This window comes from Haliotis cracherodii, unplaced genomic scaffold, assembly GCF_022045235.1.
Source record: "Haliotis cracherodii isolate W230 unplaced genomic scaffold, xgHalCrac1.p SCAF_7, whole genome shotgun sequence".
NCBI lineage: Eukaryota > Metazoa > Mollusca > Gastropoda > Lepetellida > Haliotidae > Haliotis > Haliotis cracherodii.
In genome coordinates this window covers 25,994,025-26,012,473 of record NW_027266330.1, presented here as the reverse complement: position 1 = coordinate 26,012,473, position 18,449 = coordinate 25,994,025, and the positions used below count along the sequence as shown (strand labels likewise).

At 40.7% G+C, this 18,449-nt stretch overlaps 1 protein-coding gene across 2 annotated transcripts in view; it reads left to right on the top strand.

Moving 5' to 3' along the window:
• The first annotated feature begins 210 nt into the window (after nucleotides 1–210).
• Nucleotides 211–18,449, top strand: part of LOC139447923 (cytosolic phospholipase A2-like) — a 36,951-nt gene continuing 18,712 nt past the window's right edge. The window contains exon 1 of one of the 2 annotated variants that reach the window (XM_071229411.1): nucleotides 211–325. The gene's annotated coding sequence lies outside the window, so the exon portion shown is untranslated. Of the gene's footprint in view, nucleotides 326–18,005; nucleotides 18,072–18,449 lie in introns of those variants that run through there. The other variant, XM_071229412.1, reaches the window with a different exon arrangement.

The window sequence follows — 18,449 nt, the reverse complement described above, 5'->3', positions numbered from 1 at the left end:
TTCCTTGGCTTCATGTCAAAGGTAAACAGCACGGATAAAATCATGCTCTGTAAGATCATACAGTATACACTTGAAAATCTACCAATGAGATCAAGCAAGTTGTGTGTGCCCCCAAGATCAGCTGATTAATGGCTACCAGGAGGTCAGGCTGGTTCACTGGACCAGAAGTAACGCCATAGAGAGGACCCCACTGACAGACATACGTCACGACGTGCCGTGGTATACCTCTATAGCCCACACTCTCATTACAGCAGTCACTATACAATCTGTACGACAATCAACACGTGTCCACTTCAGCTGTGTAGGCAAGGACACAGGTGTACAGGTAGGGGAAGTCTGTTATGTGAACATGTTTATACTATGTGGATATCACTTGTTCTTATATCAAAAGTCCAATCCATATTAACTCCCCATTGTTGAAGGTGTATTGAAGATTAATCTTGTTATAACTGAGTGATGGTATGGACAGTGGTTCGATATCCGTAAGATCTACTATCTGGTAATACTTATGTGTTCAAGGCGACACAACATTCAAGTTTTTGTCCCTCCCGAGGTATTCATGAGCAAATGTCTTTATTTGGGTCAAGACACGCTTGAGTTGTTCCATGTGAATATTTCAGTTAACTTCAGGGCTGTCTGTCGCCTACATATTGTTGCACATGTCATGATATACACGTCTAGGCAGATACGAAAATCGTGCAGTGCTAGCTGTCTGATTAGCACTCTAGTTGGGGAGTAGGTTAGAAAACGTACAACCTTTTGGATAACATCTTCTGGTTTATCGCATATGGCGACGTTTCGATGTAAAGTCTTACACCGTATATCCCTGGAGTGATGGGAGGTATATATGCATGACATGTTGTGAAGCAGTGCTGTTTTCGTGGGCTTTGTTTTCTTGGAATGAGCAAAGTTCTGAACACCAGATGTGGATTGGTGTTCACGAAGGCCATGAACTGTTCATTCATGCTTAGATATCGTGGCTAACTCACCTCGAACCCTCCAAGGGGTAAAAGTTCACCAAGACAAACAAAGTCATTAATGAATTATTAGGTCCACAGTTGGTATATATTTTAACAAAGGTCATGAAAGAATTAGCACATTCGGGTACAACTGTACCGTGAAATTAAACGAACTACACGTGTTAAATACGTCCGAGGTAAATTATTTTTTTATATTTTTATATTTTGAATTTCCTTTTGTAACATCATATTGATGTAAAATGTGCGAATTTGTAACAATGTAAAACAATGCTAGTCGCACACATGGCTTTCGTGTCCCCTTGAGTACTTTAAGTGCATTTGTAACATGGAGACAATATATACATTTACAACCTTCCACGAAAACAGCACTGAGCATAAACCAGTTGAAAAGAATATTATGTACAATGACTGTATGGCCGGTATGGGTTGGTATTAAGAGTGTTTAATTTCAAACTGTCGTATTCGGTAGCATTGTCACAAATAGTAGTAAACGTCAAAAGTTAGGTATTACAAAACATTCATAACCAGCGGGAAGCATAGATATCGACGTATTGTGAAACTACCAGTTCAGTGTAATGAATTAAATTCCGCCGGGTGTGTTATGAAAATACGTGGGAGTGCAATGTTCATTATCTCCGCGGGGTCTCTGCGTTGCATATGCTGTTGTTTGATATCATCAATGGTTTTAGCATACGATTCAGAAATGTGAGAGTTGTGCTCGAAGGCAAGGTATACTCTGAGTGTAATTGAGTAGCCTTAACTGACACACACACTCCACCACCCCCCCCACCCCCCCACCCCAACCCCACCCCACCCCAAATGTCATGTCATTGTTAGACACTAGTACCTCAACGTTAATGTTTTGAGCAATGTGTACCTGGATGAAGACTCTATGTCTGTAAAGGGGTAGTAAGTCTGAGTGAAAATGATTCATCCTGTTTCTGGCCTGAAAACGGAAATATTGATCGCGTTTAACCAATGGGTAACAAATCCCACAAACCGGTTATGGTGAAGATGCAGATTTCACAGTGTGCGTATTTAAAGATGCTGCTGCTGACGACGACGATGACGACGATGATTATGATGTGCTCGTGATGTCAATCACTGGCTCCCCTTGGGCAAGTGTTTTTGTTCGAATTGTGCCTCAGTTCACCCAGTAGTGAATGGGTACCCGGTAGAATGAGATGGCGATGTGGCTGTTGACCTTTTAGCGCCAAACAGGCAGCTCGGGTTGTATTCCCCCCAGGGAGCTGAGCTATTCTTCTTCTTCTTCTTGTTCTTCTTATTATTATTATGTACAGATTCAAATAAAAAATGCAGCAAAGAGGGTTTGGGTGATCCTGGCACAGTCAGGTTGGTTAGGCTCATCATCAGCCCAGGGCCCTTGCCCCCTCTACACGCAGTCCAGGCAGCGAATGGGACTTCTCCCAGGAAGCGCTGCCTAGTCAAGCCCACCCAGAACTTTTCGGAGAATGTGAAGACTCCCCAACACTGCAGCCTTCTGCATTACCCAGATTGTCAGAAGGGCTGTATTCCTGGTAGCAAACCCGGATACTCTCCCACTGTTAGTCAACAGATTGGGAGGTACCAAAATTAAGACACCGAGAACAAAGGGCAGTCGGACAACTTGGTACTTGGGATGCAAGCGTGACGTTTCGAAAGCGAGGTCAGCATATCTAACAATTTTTTTCCTGAATCTTGTCAATCACATTTGTGTCAAAAGGGACAGAATATTCAATAATATAAATTATTTCATCGGATTTATCAATAAGGGCAAGATCAGGTTTGTTGGCCTCGATACGTCTGAGGCTGTATACGGGCCTATTCCCCCCAAAATGTATTTGTCATTTTCCATGACGCACTCTACATATTCTGGGTCGTACCATGGATGGACCTCTGTGTCAAAACCACAAGCATTGCGCAGACGGTAATAAAATGATCGAGCCACTCCATCATGTCGCTTAAGATACTGTGTTTGTGCCAAAGCTGGGCATCCACTGACAATGTGCTGGACAGTCTCATTAAATTCATTACATAGTCTACATTTCATATTTACATTTTGATGCAAAATCACACATTTCGAGTGGGAAGTGACTGGTCTTGAGCAGCAAAGTAAAAGGCCCCCTGTTTCACTCTACAGGTCGGCCGACTTCATCCAAGCGAAGGACTCTGCAGGGTTGCTGAACTTTTCAACACACTGCACATAAACTCGATGCAGTGGTCGTTCAGATAGCGTCTCTTGAAAAACTGAGTCTGGGCCGATTTGATATGGCACTTCGCTTTGTTCACACTCAGTTTTATTCGGGATTTCCGATTACATTATGAAAGGGTGAACAAGATCCATGGTGAATACATACCTTCCAGGAGTTGACCACGCTATAGGTATATGCCCTTATGTAATACGCAAACCTTATCCAACAAGCGACCACCACAGGAATTACGACCAGTGTGTACACGCTGCGGGCGGGCCAAGCTGTTGTTACCTTGCACGTTTACCAATGTGTCAAGACTAATTGGGTTTATGGATTGATATGGCCACAAATATGGATTACGAAAGTCCTAGATCTAATTTACTGACATACCCTGGCCAGGCTATTGAGATTAAATATTAGCACATGACCATGGTGTGTTTACATATCTCCATGAACACCAAGTTTGTAGCTTCTAGCCATGATGTGTAAACAGATATATACTGTTAATTTCGAACGTCTAATCAAGAGCGAGGTATAAGAGCAACATAGTGTTTTGTATGTAACCTTAAGGCAAGATCCAGTATTGTGTGTTCTTGTGCAAAACTTTCCAAGACATATAAAACCAATATTGACTATTTTATATTTGTCTATTCTTATGAAATGCGTAAAGTCCATTTCTGGTGTCCCCCGACGTGATATTACTGAAATATTGTTAAAAGCGGCGTACAACCACACTCACTCACTCACTCACCCACTCACTCACACACTCACTCACTCACTCACAAACAAACAATATTGTAATACGATTCATATGAAATACTTCCTGAGCATATGAAGACAATATTGCGGTATATTGTGTAATCTTTCCTGAAAGTCTGCCACTTGTAGTGAATATAACTGGTTGTGTCTCTTATATAATATTTGTACTCCTGGTTTGTTTTGAGGTTTAGTGAAATGCCTAGAGCACTAGAGCACTAGAGCACTGATGTATACCTCATGTATAATCTACTGATTGAGTTCGTATATTGTATGTGTTTCACAAGCGCGCAACATCTAGTTCAATCGCTCCTTGTTTTACAAGGAGATTAAAGGCACGTACATGTATTTGAAGAATTCCCAATCGAAGGATGCCCTTTGGTGATATAATCTGATGTCTTGAAAGTAAATGAGTGTTAATACAATTTCAAAAGTAAGTTCTGTATGTTTATATGGCCAGGCCTGGACCCTTTCTCTCTCTCTCTCTCTCTCTCTCTCTCTCTCTCTCTCTCTCTCTCTCTCTCTCTCTCTCTCTCTCTCTCTCTCTCTCTCTCTGTGTGTGCGTGTGCGTGTGTATATATGTGTGTGGTTGTGTGTATGTATCTGTGCGTGCACGTGCACGTGCGCGTGCATATGTGCGTTTTTATTGTTTTGTTTTGCTTTGCTTTTCTCTTGTTTTGCTTTGGGTTTTTTGTGTGGAAGGGTAGCCTGGTGGTTATAGCTTCTCACGCCGAAGACCCGCGTCTCCTTCATGTGTAAAATGTGTGAATCCCATGTTTGGACAATTCACAGTATATACATATGTGATTTCAATATCTATGTGTAACAGGGATTTATTTAGCTAAGTTATGTCGTGTACATAAATGTATAATTAATCATTTTAATCTTATTTCACGTTTTAGGTATCCGGCAGACGACGATTGGTTTATATATATATACAAGTTGAAATTAGTTGTCAGTCCGTCTGTCTCTTGCTTTTATGTTTACTGCACAATTCTGTGTCACAGGGCTGGTCACATTTTGGTTATAAGGGTATTTGGGTTGGTCTATTTTCATGTCATTGTCTTTGGTGTTTTAACAATAGCCCAGGCCAAGCTTCTCACTTGATTGGTCCTGTTTTCAAATATACATGTCATCCGCCATGTTACTAACCAGTCACACTATCACTGAATGAGGATTGTACACCTGCTTGATTTTTTGCACAACTCAAAGGTTAGTTAGTATACATTTTAGTTGTTATATAAATTGTAAATTAAAGTCTAATATAAATCATATATAAAATAGGTATAAATATGTTCATGATCAACCTAGTGTAAGTATATATACAATCTACCATTTAACCTGTATGAATGTGCGTATGGTTTGTTTTCTATGTTTAATCTGGTCAATATGCTGGCTAGAAATTATTGTTTTGTAACTGTTTACTGTATGGTGTAACATTGATATATCATGAATCCTGTATTGTTGATAAAATTGTAGACTTTCATTGTGGTGGTCACTATTATGTATATATGTTTCACTTAGTGTAGCGGCCATAAAATTTCCGAGTCCCGTGATGGGATTCGAACCACAGACCTTCTGATCAGAGGTCGGACGCCTTGTCCACATGACCAAAGAGGTTAACCCCGTCAGCAAGCTGACAAGGTAAGGATGTCATCTGTGGGATGACTCCACGCCCTGCTACAATATGTGTGTTACAGTGCTAGGTTTTTTAAATAACCGCTATTAACATTCGCTGGGAAGACAAAATAATTGACAGGGTTTTGGTGAGATGTGTGATGAGAGCTTTTTTTAGTTCACATGTAATTCGTTGATTTATAACTTCTTCTAAGGGATAGTTTGAGAAAACATCGCATGCAATGGACAGCGGAATGATCGGCCTTGCGTTCTTGCATTCTTCCCGAAATGCGTGTTACATTATGTTGCCCGCTGTAAGGTTCTCTGAGTCATTGATGTTGGTCCAGAACGTTCAGAGGATGAGGCAATCCTGCCAGACACAGCACTTCTCACGGTTGATGAGTGCTCTTGTCTGCATTTGAGGATTTATGATTTTCAGCACTCAATGTTATATAGGTTAGATTCGAAGCTTATAAGAAACGATCCATGAAAACTGATAGTCGTTAAATGGCCATCAAATGCGAACCTTCTGACAGCCTCATCACAAGTACAACACACGCCTTATAACTTCTCAAAAGATCGTCCAGAACGGAGACGTATAAGGAATTGATTCGGAAAGCAATTTAGTTTGTTTGAAGAATGGCGGCTTTCCTCGCCCAGTGTTTGTGTAAGACGTGTTTTGCAGTCTAACCCCAGTGGTGACTCTCGTCGGCCCAATCTCATCTTATTAGTGATGGGTTTAAAGGGTGAAACTGCAAAGGAATGACTCATGGAAAATTTTATTGGACATGTTCTGCTTTAAAATTTAGCGTCATTAAATCTTTGTTTAATATTGTAGTTTCTTTATATTAGGTAATGTAGCTATACACACTGCATACATATTAGAGGCGCATGATATGTTCTTTTTAAAATATATATGACGGTTTTGCGAACCTGAAACATTGGACACTGTAACCTCGTCCCGACACTCGATGAATAAAACCTTTCCCTGACAGGTATTACCGTATTCGACGTAATAAGCGCCCCGCTCTAATATGCGCCCACGGCGATATTTGCTAATGTATTGGCTAGTGAACAATCCCAATTAGCACCCATTCCGATTGATCGATGTACACAAGACTATTTTATTCGCGTATAATATGCATTCGAGTGTTATATGCACTCTTAATTGTGGGCAATTAAATTCTGGAAAAATATATCTGTCGTATATAAACATTTCAGACTGTCAGCATAAACCACGAAATTTATCTTTCAACTCTGTTTTTTTTCCACCAAAATAATATTCTAATTGGAGTCCCCTATTTCTAATTTTGAGAGCGCCATGGGCGCTTATTACGTCGAATACGGTAATACATAAATCCATTTAAACATTTAGGGTATCGATTCTAAAACAACTTTGTTTTCACCTTAACTGTAACCTGGGCGACAAATAATTCCCCTGTAGTTTGTGCCCTCGTGGAAATGGAGTTATCAATCCCACCCTGTTGAGAAGTCACGACCTTTTTCATTCGCTATCTAACGCCTACGACTGTATATACGTTGCCTTGGATACTCCCGCGTGACGTCACAATCAACATGTGGACGCTACGTAGACAGAAATACCTAACAGGGGTCAACCGGTACAGGGTAGGCGAAAATAGATAAAGATGTTAGGCGTGTAATTTGCGGGTACATTTCTCATGTCAGCTATCACTCAACAGCATTCGCTCACCCACACCCTTTTATAAACTGATGGGAGATATCCTTTCGATGTAAACCTAACGATTATGATCTTAATAAACTGCATAGTATCAGTATGATTATACTTGTACACACACACGTGGAACATGTCCAACTTTTATGATACAGTAATCTTTAAGTTCATAGTAATCAATCTAGTTTATCACAGATTTCTTTTTAAATAGACATATAAGTAGATTCATTGAGAATAGATTTAATATTTCGTTCACAAAGATGCAGAGTTTACAAATCAATACGTTTAATAAAGCTGTAGGGCATGCAAGGTTATGTTCTTACACCCTCTATTTTCATATGAATGCACATTTAATTCCGATGGTTGTCGATAATGTCAGGGACTGGGAGGATCTGTATAAATAACACAACACGGTATGCTAACTAATCCGCGCCTAACTTCCAATCCCATTTCCTTATTTTGTTCCCAACGCCACGTTGAAAGGAAACGATTTAATGTTATCAGTGGGTGGGAAGAAACATGCACTTCGATTACACTGTAAAGTTGAAATCGCAAAAACGAATAAAAGCTGAAACGAAACCAAAGGTCATGATGTAAATTGTTTCATAATATTGGTCCTCCTCCAACAATAAGCAATGCATTTTAGTGGAAATGCAGGAGGATAAACACATGAGGATAATATTCTATACCAGTTGTAAGTGACTACATTTGCAATAATTACGTTTGTTACGATTGAATGACATGGCTAATTCCACCTTACTGTCAATAATACTTTTAAAAAATCGTCAAGAATTAAGTTACTGCCATTCCTATATTAAATAATGCACATGGGTGACAACTTAAATGAAATGCCTCCCAAAACAAAGGGAAGATATGACATCATATATAGGATCAATCTTTCAAACATCACATGTTTGATACAGGAATGCTATGTAAATTGAGGTATGACGTCGGTTTGGGTACGGAAACACAGTTCATCCTATAATGTGTGCCGATGTCACACGCTGCTCGGAAACTTTTTCACTGGCTAGAAAATCAGCTCTAAGTTACAAACTTGCTAAGTCACGGTAAATGTGTCATGGAATGAAAAACGTGCATGCGCCGTAACCTTGTGGAAGAAATAATTGCAGTTTAATGGCGATATATCTTTCCGGGCTATAACGATGTGCTCGCTGGAGGCTGAAAGTGATTGATGTACGTGACGTAATCGTGATAGTCAGAATTGAGGGGATTTCCCTTTATTGTAAAAGGTGTGCATATTCACACACACACACACACACACACACACACACACACACACACACACACACACACACACACACACACACACACACACACACACACACACACGGGTCTTTAAGTACTGAAGAGGCCACAAGCCAATAGTACCTACTGCTGTGTAGTGGAGCATGTTTTTATCTTTTCTAGAATGCTTCTTCTGGACATCAATGCATGCTAGATGAGCATAAATCACTTCTTAGAGTTTATTCTAAGCACTTATTAGACAAGGATGCAGCAAACTAGTAATCTGGTAGATGCTTCTGTCGTAATACTGCATATGTTGGGCACATAAGAAGAAAATGGTACTCGTCTTCGATAATATTTCGCCTACATATTTGGCAAATTCGGCTCCTACAAAACATCCATTGTATATGGTTGGATGGTTGGCATTTAATGGTACACACACACACACACACACACACACACACACACACACACACACACACACACACACACACACACACACACACACACACACACACACACACACACACACACACACACACACACACACGTGTAAAATGGAAATGTGCAGAAATGCGAAGAAACGTGTAGGAAAACGCTTAAAAATCATAAATCAAGGCAACGATAATGACAATGAGACAATTTTATAATAGGGAAGGGAAGTATATATAGGGAAGTTAAATACATGTAGTCGTTTATTTCCCTGTCCTGCAATCCTTGGAACAGAGATAACGCGCGTGGACATTTGTATCTGTCTGGACTCCTGTGCATATGTTTCCGGTTATATGTCTTACCACTGATCGTGAAGTATATGACTTACGTCATCCCATTGGTCAGTGGAGCCAGTGGTCACACCCTGGGGTAATAAATGTGCTGACTGACCCCCGGGCCTAAACTAATCCACGATATTCCCATCGGAGAGGATGTCTGTTGCAAGTCATGGACGTTTTCATTCTTGTCATTTTAACTTTGAAACGGACGATACATATTTGCATGTTCCAAGGAGATATAGGTATGTCATTACTTCGGCATGAAAGAAACCTACTTTATTATGCTCACATTCCACTATGCACGATCTCACAAAAGTATTCATAGTTGCTGTCATATTGAGCCCAGTGTGTGTGTGTATGTCTGTGTATGTCTGTGTATGTGTATATGTGTGTGTGTGTTTGGTTGTGTGTGTATGTGTGTGGTCGTGTGTGTATGTGTGTGGTCGTGTGTGTATGTGTAATTGTGAATATATATGTGTATGTATTTTTGTGCATGTGTGAGTATGTAAGCGTGTGTATATATGTGTGTATGTTTTGTTGTGTGTGTATGTGTGTGGTTGTGTGTATATTTGTATGTATGATTGTGTACATATATGTGTGCGTGTGTTTGTGCAGGTGTGAGTACGTGTGTGTGTGTTTGTGTATGCGTATGTGTGTGTACATAACATATACCTTGCAGGTCTTACACCAAAATATCCCCACTGATTTGTATGCTCCATATGACGTTTATACCAAAATATACCAATTGTACCTCGCAGTTAATGCTCCACGTGGCGCTTGTTTATAATGTATTCACGAAGACTTATAATTTGGTGGTTATTCGTGCGAGGAATTATTATCACATCATATTTATGCAGTTATGCGTCTGTTTCCCTCACATGACATAACACAAGTATTGCGATGTGAAGGTATAAGTGAGTGAGTGAGTGAGGTTTAACGCCGCTTTTGGCAATATTCCAGCGTGACGAGCGAACGCTTTAACCACTAGGCTACCCGACCGCCCCGAAGGTATAGTAAGCACATCGGGAAATAATGATTGCTGTGCCACTACACTATTCCACTTAAACATATGTTAGAAATGTGACAGGGCAGGTATACAGGACGATATTACTTCATCCAACTTTGTTTTGCTTCCGTGAGTGTATCTTTCTGGATATATTTAGTCCTTTTTTTCCGCCTATGCTTCCTGCTCCTTGATGAGCAGGCATTCCCTTGTTAACTTCCCCACCTATGCTGATATAGGTTGCTATTTCTACAACAGAGGACCATGTCCTTGCATATCAATCAGCGTGTTCGTGAGAGACACGCGCCATCAGCTACACGTATAATCTGGTGTTGTACGTCGCGATTGGTGCGTGGACTTGCATCCTGTATTGACGGATGAAAGAGTTTACACGACTGTTAACATAATTAGTAATACCATAAAGAAACGTTTGTAAAGAAACATTATGCACTTTACCACAGTTATTTTTCTGTCAATGGCAACAGTGTATTTAGATTAGGAGAGGATTACATACGGTTTGGGCGGTTGTGTCTTACATTTAGATTAGTAAGTGACTTCATTCCAACCAAACAGTGAACCAACTGACGCAATGGCACTATCAATGTGTTTATTACGCAACCTTACAATGGGATATTTTCTTGTGGGAGGAAATCCCGAAGTGATGGAGTTTGTTTTCCAGCCAATATGGATAACATGTTGGCGGTGACATTCTGTCCAGGGTCATGGTTAAAGCATGAAGAGTGAGATGCTGTGCGGGTTACTAAGGAATCCTTTATTAGACAATATAAACATTATTTATGACACCATGACACAACAATAACAATCGTTTACTGTTTTGGTATCGCTTCGAAAACAAGTTTGAAAAGATTAGGTAAAAGAAATTGGATATCTAAATATTTAGTACCGCCATTTGTTTCATATAACTCCTCGTGCTGCAATGTTGGAACCAATCGTTATGATTTGCATCTTTGTGTGCAACTCTCAGGTGTTACAAGGGGCGGTCGGGTAGCCTAGTGGTTAAAGCGTTCGCTCGTCACGCCGAAGACCCGGGTTCGATTCCCGACATGGGTACAATGTGTGAAGCCCATTTTCTGGTGTCCCCCGCCGTGATATTGCTGGAATATTGCTAAAAGCGGCGTAAAACCATACTCACTCACTCAGGTGTTACATCACGGAACTGACTTCAGAAGACAATTAAAATTAAAATTTCCTAAAACTCGTTCTTCTTCATCCCTACGTGGTGTTTCATACAGACATGATGAGCACCAGTTATCAATTCATGCATAGAACACCTCCAACAATATGACAGTGCAGAAATAAAATCGATACCCCGCCTTCGTTACCCCTACACACGTTATTCCTGTATTCAGAAACCAATAGCACCTCTAATCCCTGGGCGCTCTCCTCAATGCTCATTCGCTTATTGTAAATTTCATGGATTAAGCATTTTTGCCCTCAACTCGCCCAACCCACATATGACTCAGGACATGTGTTGTATAAAGGGGAGATGTGGCTTCTTGGTCAGTATGAGCATCCTTGTGTTGTACACGTGTGTGAGGAGGAGGGATGATAGTATAGAGGTAGGTCTGAGAATGTATCATTTTAGTCATCTCTGGGTACATATGCATGTTTGTCTATGTGTAGCTCCGTCTATGTTGTTGTTTATCAATCGTCTTCATATCTCGATCGGGGCGTCGGGTGGCTTAATGGTTAAAGCGTTCGTTCAGCAGACAGGAGACTCAGGTTCGATTCCCCACACGCATGATATGGGTCTCCCCCGTCGATTTTAACTTAAACACTCATTCCAATGAAGGAAGTAGCAAAATCAAACATATTCCAAAGATGTACTAACGGTTATTTTGCGGTCATTCCATCTATCTCATGTGTTTGCTATATACTCGTAAGGGGGGTGGGGTGGGGTGGGGGGGCGCACGGGTGGCCAAGTCGTCTAAGGCGCCGCGAACTGTGCAGAGTTGCGTCCCTTGGGCACGCCACAAACCAATGATTGTGGGTTCGAATCCCGGTTCGCTCGATTATGTTTCTAGGTTTGTCAGCACCATACCCGTGCTCGTGGGTTTCACCGAAGTGGTAAACGTCTGAGACCTGCATCACTTCAGGCTTTCTCCCACACGTCGTGATATAACTGTAATACTGTTAAAAGCGGCGTTAGACCCAACTCACTCACTCACTCCTATATACTCGAGATGTACATATTATTCGTAAATATAAAATATCTGCGTTATAATTGCCCATTAAGAATAAAATTAATATAATTCCAATAGGGAACATTTAATTTGGGAAATCTAACGAAATGGGATATTGTGAATGATTTATGGAGGCCGCACACTTCGAATGGTGAATGCAACTCAGGCACAAGAGAGAGAAATGCTTACTAGTATTTGGCCATGGCACGTTAAATGTCCCGTCCTCCTGTCAGGGGGCAAAAATGTTTAACTCAAAGCGGAACTCATGCCATGGGACTACCCGTCCGGAACGCTTCGTTGACATATTTCCCAGTCCTAACGTTTGTCACAATGTAAATAGACCGGAAACAGACCCACAGAGAGAAAACTGTTACACCTAGTTACCGACGTCCCACTGGAAATATGTGAGCAAGTCCTCACAGTGAAGTCCCGCTTTATGTCATTCTTCAAGAATTGAAAATGTTCAACAGATTAAAAATAATAGTATCTGATACTTTAAATTGCATACCGTTGGTCCTCGAAGAATGTGTTCCAAGTACAGTGTTCATAGGAATGCAATCCGGATCCTGCTTCACATAGAATCATCAGTAACAGTAATAGGATCTTTTCTTTTGTGCATCAATCTCTTGCACATATCATAAGCTTCATACATGAAGACATTCGAATGAATCCCTTACAGTCAATTATAGTTATCTTTATTGGAAATCTTTAGTACCCAAAGGCCTGGGATTATCGTACTTGAATACCTGTGAAATAGAAACTTAAAAGAAAATGCAATCACATACATTCCTTTGTCCGACCAACGAACTGCTGTTTGAATTTAAGCGGTGTGAGGTTTATGCACCGCCCACATTTTGTATTTATTCTTTTAGAAAAATCGACGTCGATTACATATACAAGTATGTATGTATAAGGTGTATTCAGCTGTTAAAATGCACTGACTTAAAATCGCTGGATTGTCTGGTCAAGATTCGACTGTTGACAATCCGCCTCGTATGTCAGGATTATTTCTGTGCGGCAATAAGTAACAAACAAACCTTTAAGGCAAATTGGGAAGGTGGCGGGTGCTAGTGGTGGAGCAGGACATGCTTACCCCTTTCCCGAACACCTGGTGTCATCCCTGATTTTCAGTGATCCATCTATATAACGTTCACCACAATTTCGACCTATCCGCCCAATGGAATCTGATTCGGTAGATAAAGGAGACTATTATTCTCGGGTGTTGAAGTTGTATAGTATGCATTGCCACACAAGGGATTTGCAGGCAAAGGCTCATGTATGCCTACTATTTAAGATATACACGTAGACATAGTAGCAATATGATAATATGCAAGGCTGCTGGTATCATCCACAATTGCGTGTTCTGTTGAGTACTTAGATCTCTTGAAGACCTAAATCCTATGTTCTATGTCATTGGTATATTCATTTTCAAACGATTACTGTTGGTTCGGCATGTCGACATATCACGTACATGCGTCCCCAGATTGAGCGAGGTGTTTGAGCGACATTTTATGGTCGTTGGACTTCTAAAATGCGATTCAAATGTCAGGCTTATGTTAAACTGAAAGTGATTTACAGGTCAAACCCTATGCAGCTACTTATGAGTGTATTGTCTCTGTGGACATCAATGCAGTGTCATCCAGTACCTCACCCTTCACACGTGGTCTCTGGTGGGAGCATGTCATCTGCTTCTCCTCGTAGGTCACCATGAAGACCACGTGCACACATCTATACTTTATTCTCTGCGTCTGGGTGTCCTAGATTTCATGAGATTCTCCTGATAAATCCAACCATGGACACCGCATTCACACATGTACTTGTATATTGTATTGTATACTCTGTGGCCATGGTTGGTGAAAGTCTTCATATAAATCCAATCATGGACATATATACTTTATTGTGTGTCTGTGTGTCCGACACACATTTCCATATTATTCTGTGTGCTTGGCATCCATGGTTTATGAGTTTTTTCATATTAATTGATCCATATGCACCACGCTCATGGACGCATTCACACATGTACTAGTATATTGTATTGTATACTCTGTGGCCATGGTTGGTGAAAGTCTTCATATAAATCCAATCATGGACATATATACTTTATTGTGTGTCTGTGTGTCCGACACACATTTCCATATTATTCTGTGTGCTTGGCATCCATGGTTTATGAGTTTTTTCATATTAATTGATCCATATGCACCACGCTCATGGACGCATTCACACATGTACTAGTATATTGTATTGTATACTCTGTGGCCATGGTTGGTGAAAGTCTTCATATAAATCCAATCATGGACATATATACTTTATTGTGTGTCTGTGTGTCCGACACACATTTTCATATTATTCTGTGTGCTTGGCATCCATGGTTTATGAGGTTTTTTCATATTAATTGAACCATGTGCACCACGTTCACACACATATGTACTTTATTCTGTCTGTGTATCCTCGGTTCATGTGATGTTTCTGTGACAAATCCAACCGAGGTACACTGTACATAAATGTGAAAATTGGTATCTTAGCATGGGTGTGTATTGAACTTGTTTTAGCAAACGTAGTGACAGAATGTATGGTAGTATAGGGCGGCATGCGTACCTCGCTTTCTCCTCTTCTTTGACTCGTGAACACCGGGATAGAATAGGTCTTCAGCAACCCATGCTTGCCGTAAAAGGCGACTATGCTTGTCGTAAAAGCCGACTAACGGGATCGTGTGGTCAGACTCGCTGACTTGGTTGAGGCATGTCATCGTATCCCATTTGCGTGGATCGATGCTCATGATGTCAATCACTGCATTGTCTGGTCCAGACTCGATTATTTACAGACCGCCGTCATATAGCTGTCATACTGCTGACAGTTCGGCATTTAACAACAAACAAACAATCTCCTCTTCTTTATTACCCGCATAGTGTGACTAAAAGTTAGAATCTTATCAATACAATCTCTATTGACATGGCATCATGAATTATGCATAGCCTTTTTGACATTTGGCTGTGACAAACGTTAAAGGCACTACCGCAAAGAGTTTTATATCCTGTTGCAATCAGTTCCTGTTCAGATTGCATACTGATTTCCAACACACAGGAAGTAGTTCCCATGTAGAGTGAATGTAGGCGAGCAGTGATTGACAGAGTAATTATTCTCGAGGAAGAAAAGCCTCTCTCTAATGGAAATGAAACATCAATGGTCGTGAAATGCTATGAATCACGAGTCCATTCATAAACATTTGAAAGTTATTATTTCTGTAATTCCTGATTATGCTTATAAACGTTCACTTGACTCATGTTGAATCATGGTCAAAAGGTGAGATGCATGACACTTGGGTAATACAATATGATTGCATGCAGGTCCGTGCTATATTTGTGTAGGGAATACAGCTGGTGTTATAATTTGCAAGAGAAGATTTCATCTATCTGTTGCTACCCTCGCCTGTTACATGAAACAGAACCACTGTAGATCCGTGTGGATTTTGTACAGTGAGTGAGTGAGTGAGTTGGGTTTAACGCCGCTTTTAACAGTATTCCAGTCATATCGCGGCGTGTCAGCTTAATGTGGGAGGAGAGCCCGAAGTAATGCAGGTCTCAGACGTTTACCACTTCGGTGAAACCCACGAGCACGGGTATGGTGCTGACAAACCTAGAAACATTATCGGGGTGAACCGGGATTCGAACCCACAATCATATGTTTCTGGCATGCCCAAGGGACGCAACTCTGCACAGCGGATTTTGTACAGAAACTATAGCAACAAAACCCTTCCATATTCGTACGAAATCTCTTCTAAAATCAGAGCCAGTTCCACGATTCCGACTATATCATGAACATGTGTTTATGAATCGCTATCAAATAGTGACGACACCAGGTGTTCGCGCAAAGGTATAGAAATACAGTAAACTACGGTTATATCGAACTCAAAGTGACAACTTATTTTAGTTCGTTATAACGGTAATTCGTTATATGCATATACACAGTATAACTACAGCGTATAGTCGGGACTAAAAAGTTAGTTCGTTATATCCGTTAGTTCGTTATAAGCGTGTTCGTTATAACCGTAGTTTACTGTAGTGTGGATTACCAGGAGGAATATAGGATGGGGATTAAGGGAATTGGAAACAAACAATAGTATACATATATAAGCAGGTCGTATATTCAAGTAACAATAGTGGACATAGTGCTATCTATGAACAAGGCTGTCACAAATATTATCTTTCACGATATGTTTGTATTTTATATTTGTCCATTGGTCATATTCGAAAATGCAAAACATACTTCCTGAAAGATTCTCTCGTATACAGTCGGTGTTGCAAGAAGATTGTTGCCGTTGTTTAAATGAATACATGTTTGAACATTTCTGATGACTTTTAGAATAAATTCAAAACATTTGCTCATTTCTTGAATTAACCAAGTCACGAGGACCAAAAGGGACCCATTAATACCTCGTCTTTAATTTGAAATATATGACGCATCTCGGTCACATCAGACGGCATTAGGGGCGGTCGGGAGGCTTGGTGGTTAAAGCGTTCGCTCCACTTAGATACCATGCCGCAGTTTAACATGAATACCCCACTCAGACACAGTATACTGACTCAGAGCCAACCAGTTGTTTTAGCCCCTTTATGTCGAGCGCCAGACAGGGTAACAACAAGTACCATATTTTAACGTCTTTGGGTATGACGCGGCTGGGGAACGACGGGGAAATTAGCTCAGATTGAAGACGAAGAACACGTTGAGTCCAAACTTCTTAGTCGGCAATAAAACAAACAAATACAATTACTAATAGAAATATGTCGAGCGGATATTCCAACTCAACAACTACAAGTGAAGTCCAGCAAGCAGGCTTAACCTACTCGCGGCTGTACATACAGGTGCTGTCGGAATACCAGACTGACTAACAGTAAAGATGTAAACATATATATATAGATATACTATTGGACAACAATAGACAGACAAAGAGACAATGGCGTTGCCCTGGACATGGGGCTTATGGGTGTGATTACGAACACGGCCCAGGGGAAAAGTGATTAAGGCTACAAATGTCATAATGTGAAATGCTGTGTTAAGATAATGGTTCAACTGACCGCTGTAAGGCATGGATTACATCATGTTAAATAGTCCAGATTTCCTAAACGATATGTTCTCAACACTGTACAAGAGGGATGTTGTTCAGAAGCTACAATTCTTTAACATTGCGTTGCCTAGAGTGATGCTAAGTCACTCTGTGACAAATGCATTGGAACAATCTCGCGATGTGTTGAAGCATGGCATGTCGGTAATGATATGAGTGTAAGACAGGCGCAATTCGTCAAAGCCGGTGTTCGTTACATTTGTCCTGTGTGCTCACAGACCTTCACAATTAAGAGGTTTACTGTTGCCAGTGGGCACACTGCTCAATGGGTCGCTTGATATAAGGTTTCATCACGGGAACGTCTATTAATGACATTTCATTACCTCGGGATAGACATGCACGCTTATTTAAAGGATTGACTGTAACAGTATGTAGGTGGAGGTTACTATATAGAGCGTGGACGACCTTACCGAATATGACGCACCCAGCTGATGTGTGAGGAATAAGTAACACATCATCTCGATACATCATACATTTACACCTGGATAAAAGGTAAGCTATATATTTCCACACAAAAATCGAAAAATCATATCCTGTATCAATTTTCTGACGAAACACATTCCGGTGTTTATTTCGAGTGATATCTAAGTCGAGTAACTGTTATCTCGAACTTTGTTCCACGTTAACCATGATTATCCGTTATCAGACGAGCCTAGTTAGAAAGTGTCGTATTTTCGGGCGCACTGATCCCACTCGGAAGTTTCAAATGTCCCTGATTAGGTGTAAAGTTAGTCGGATAAAACAGAATGACGCTCATTTTAAGAAGTGTCGCCTCACTCCAGATGTCAAATTATAAACATATGTAACAATTCATTAATCGGTGTGTATTATAATGGAGGACGGTCCGGTAGCCTGATGGTTAAAGCGTTC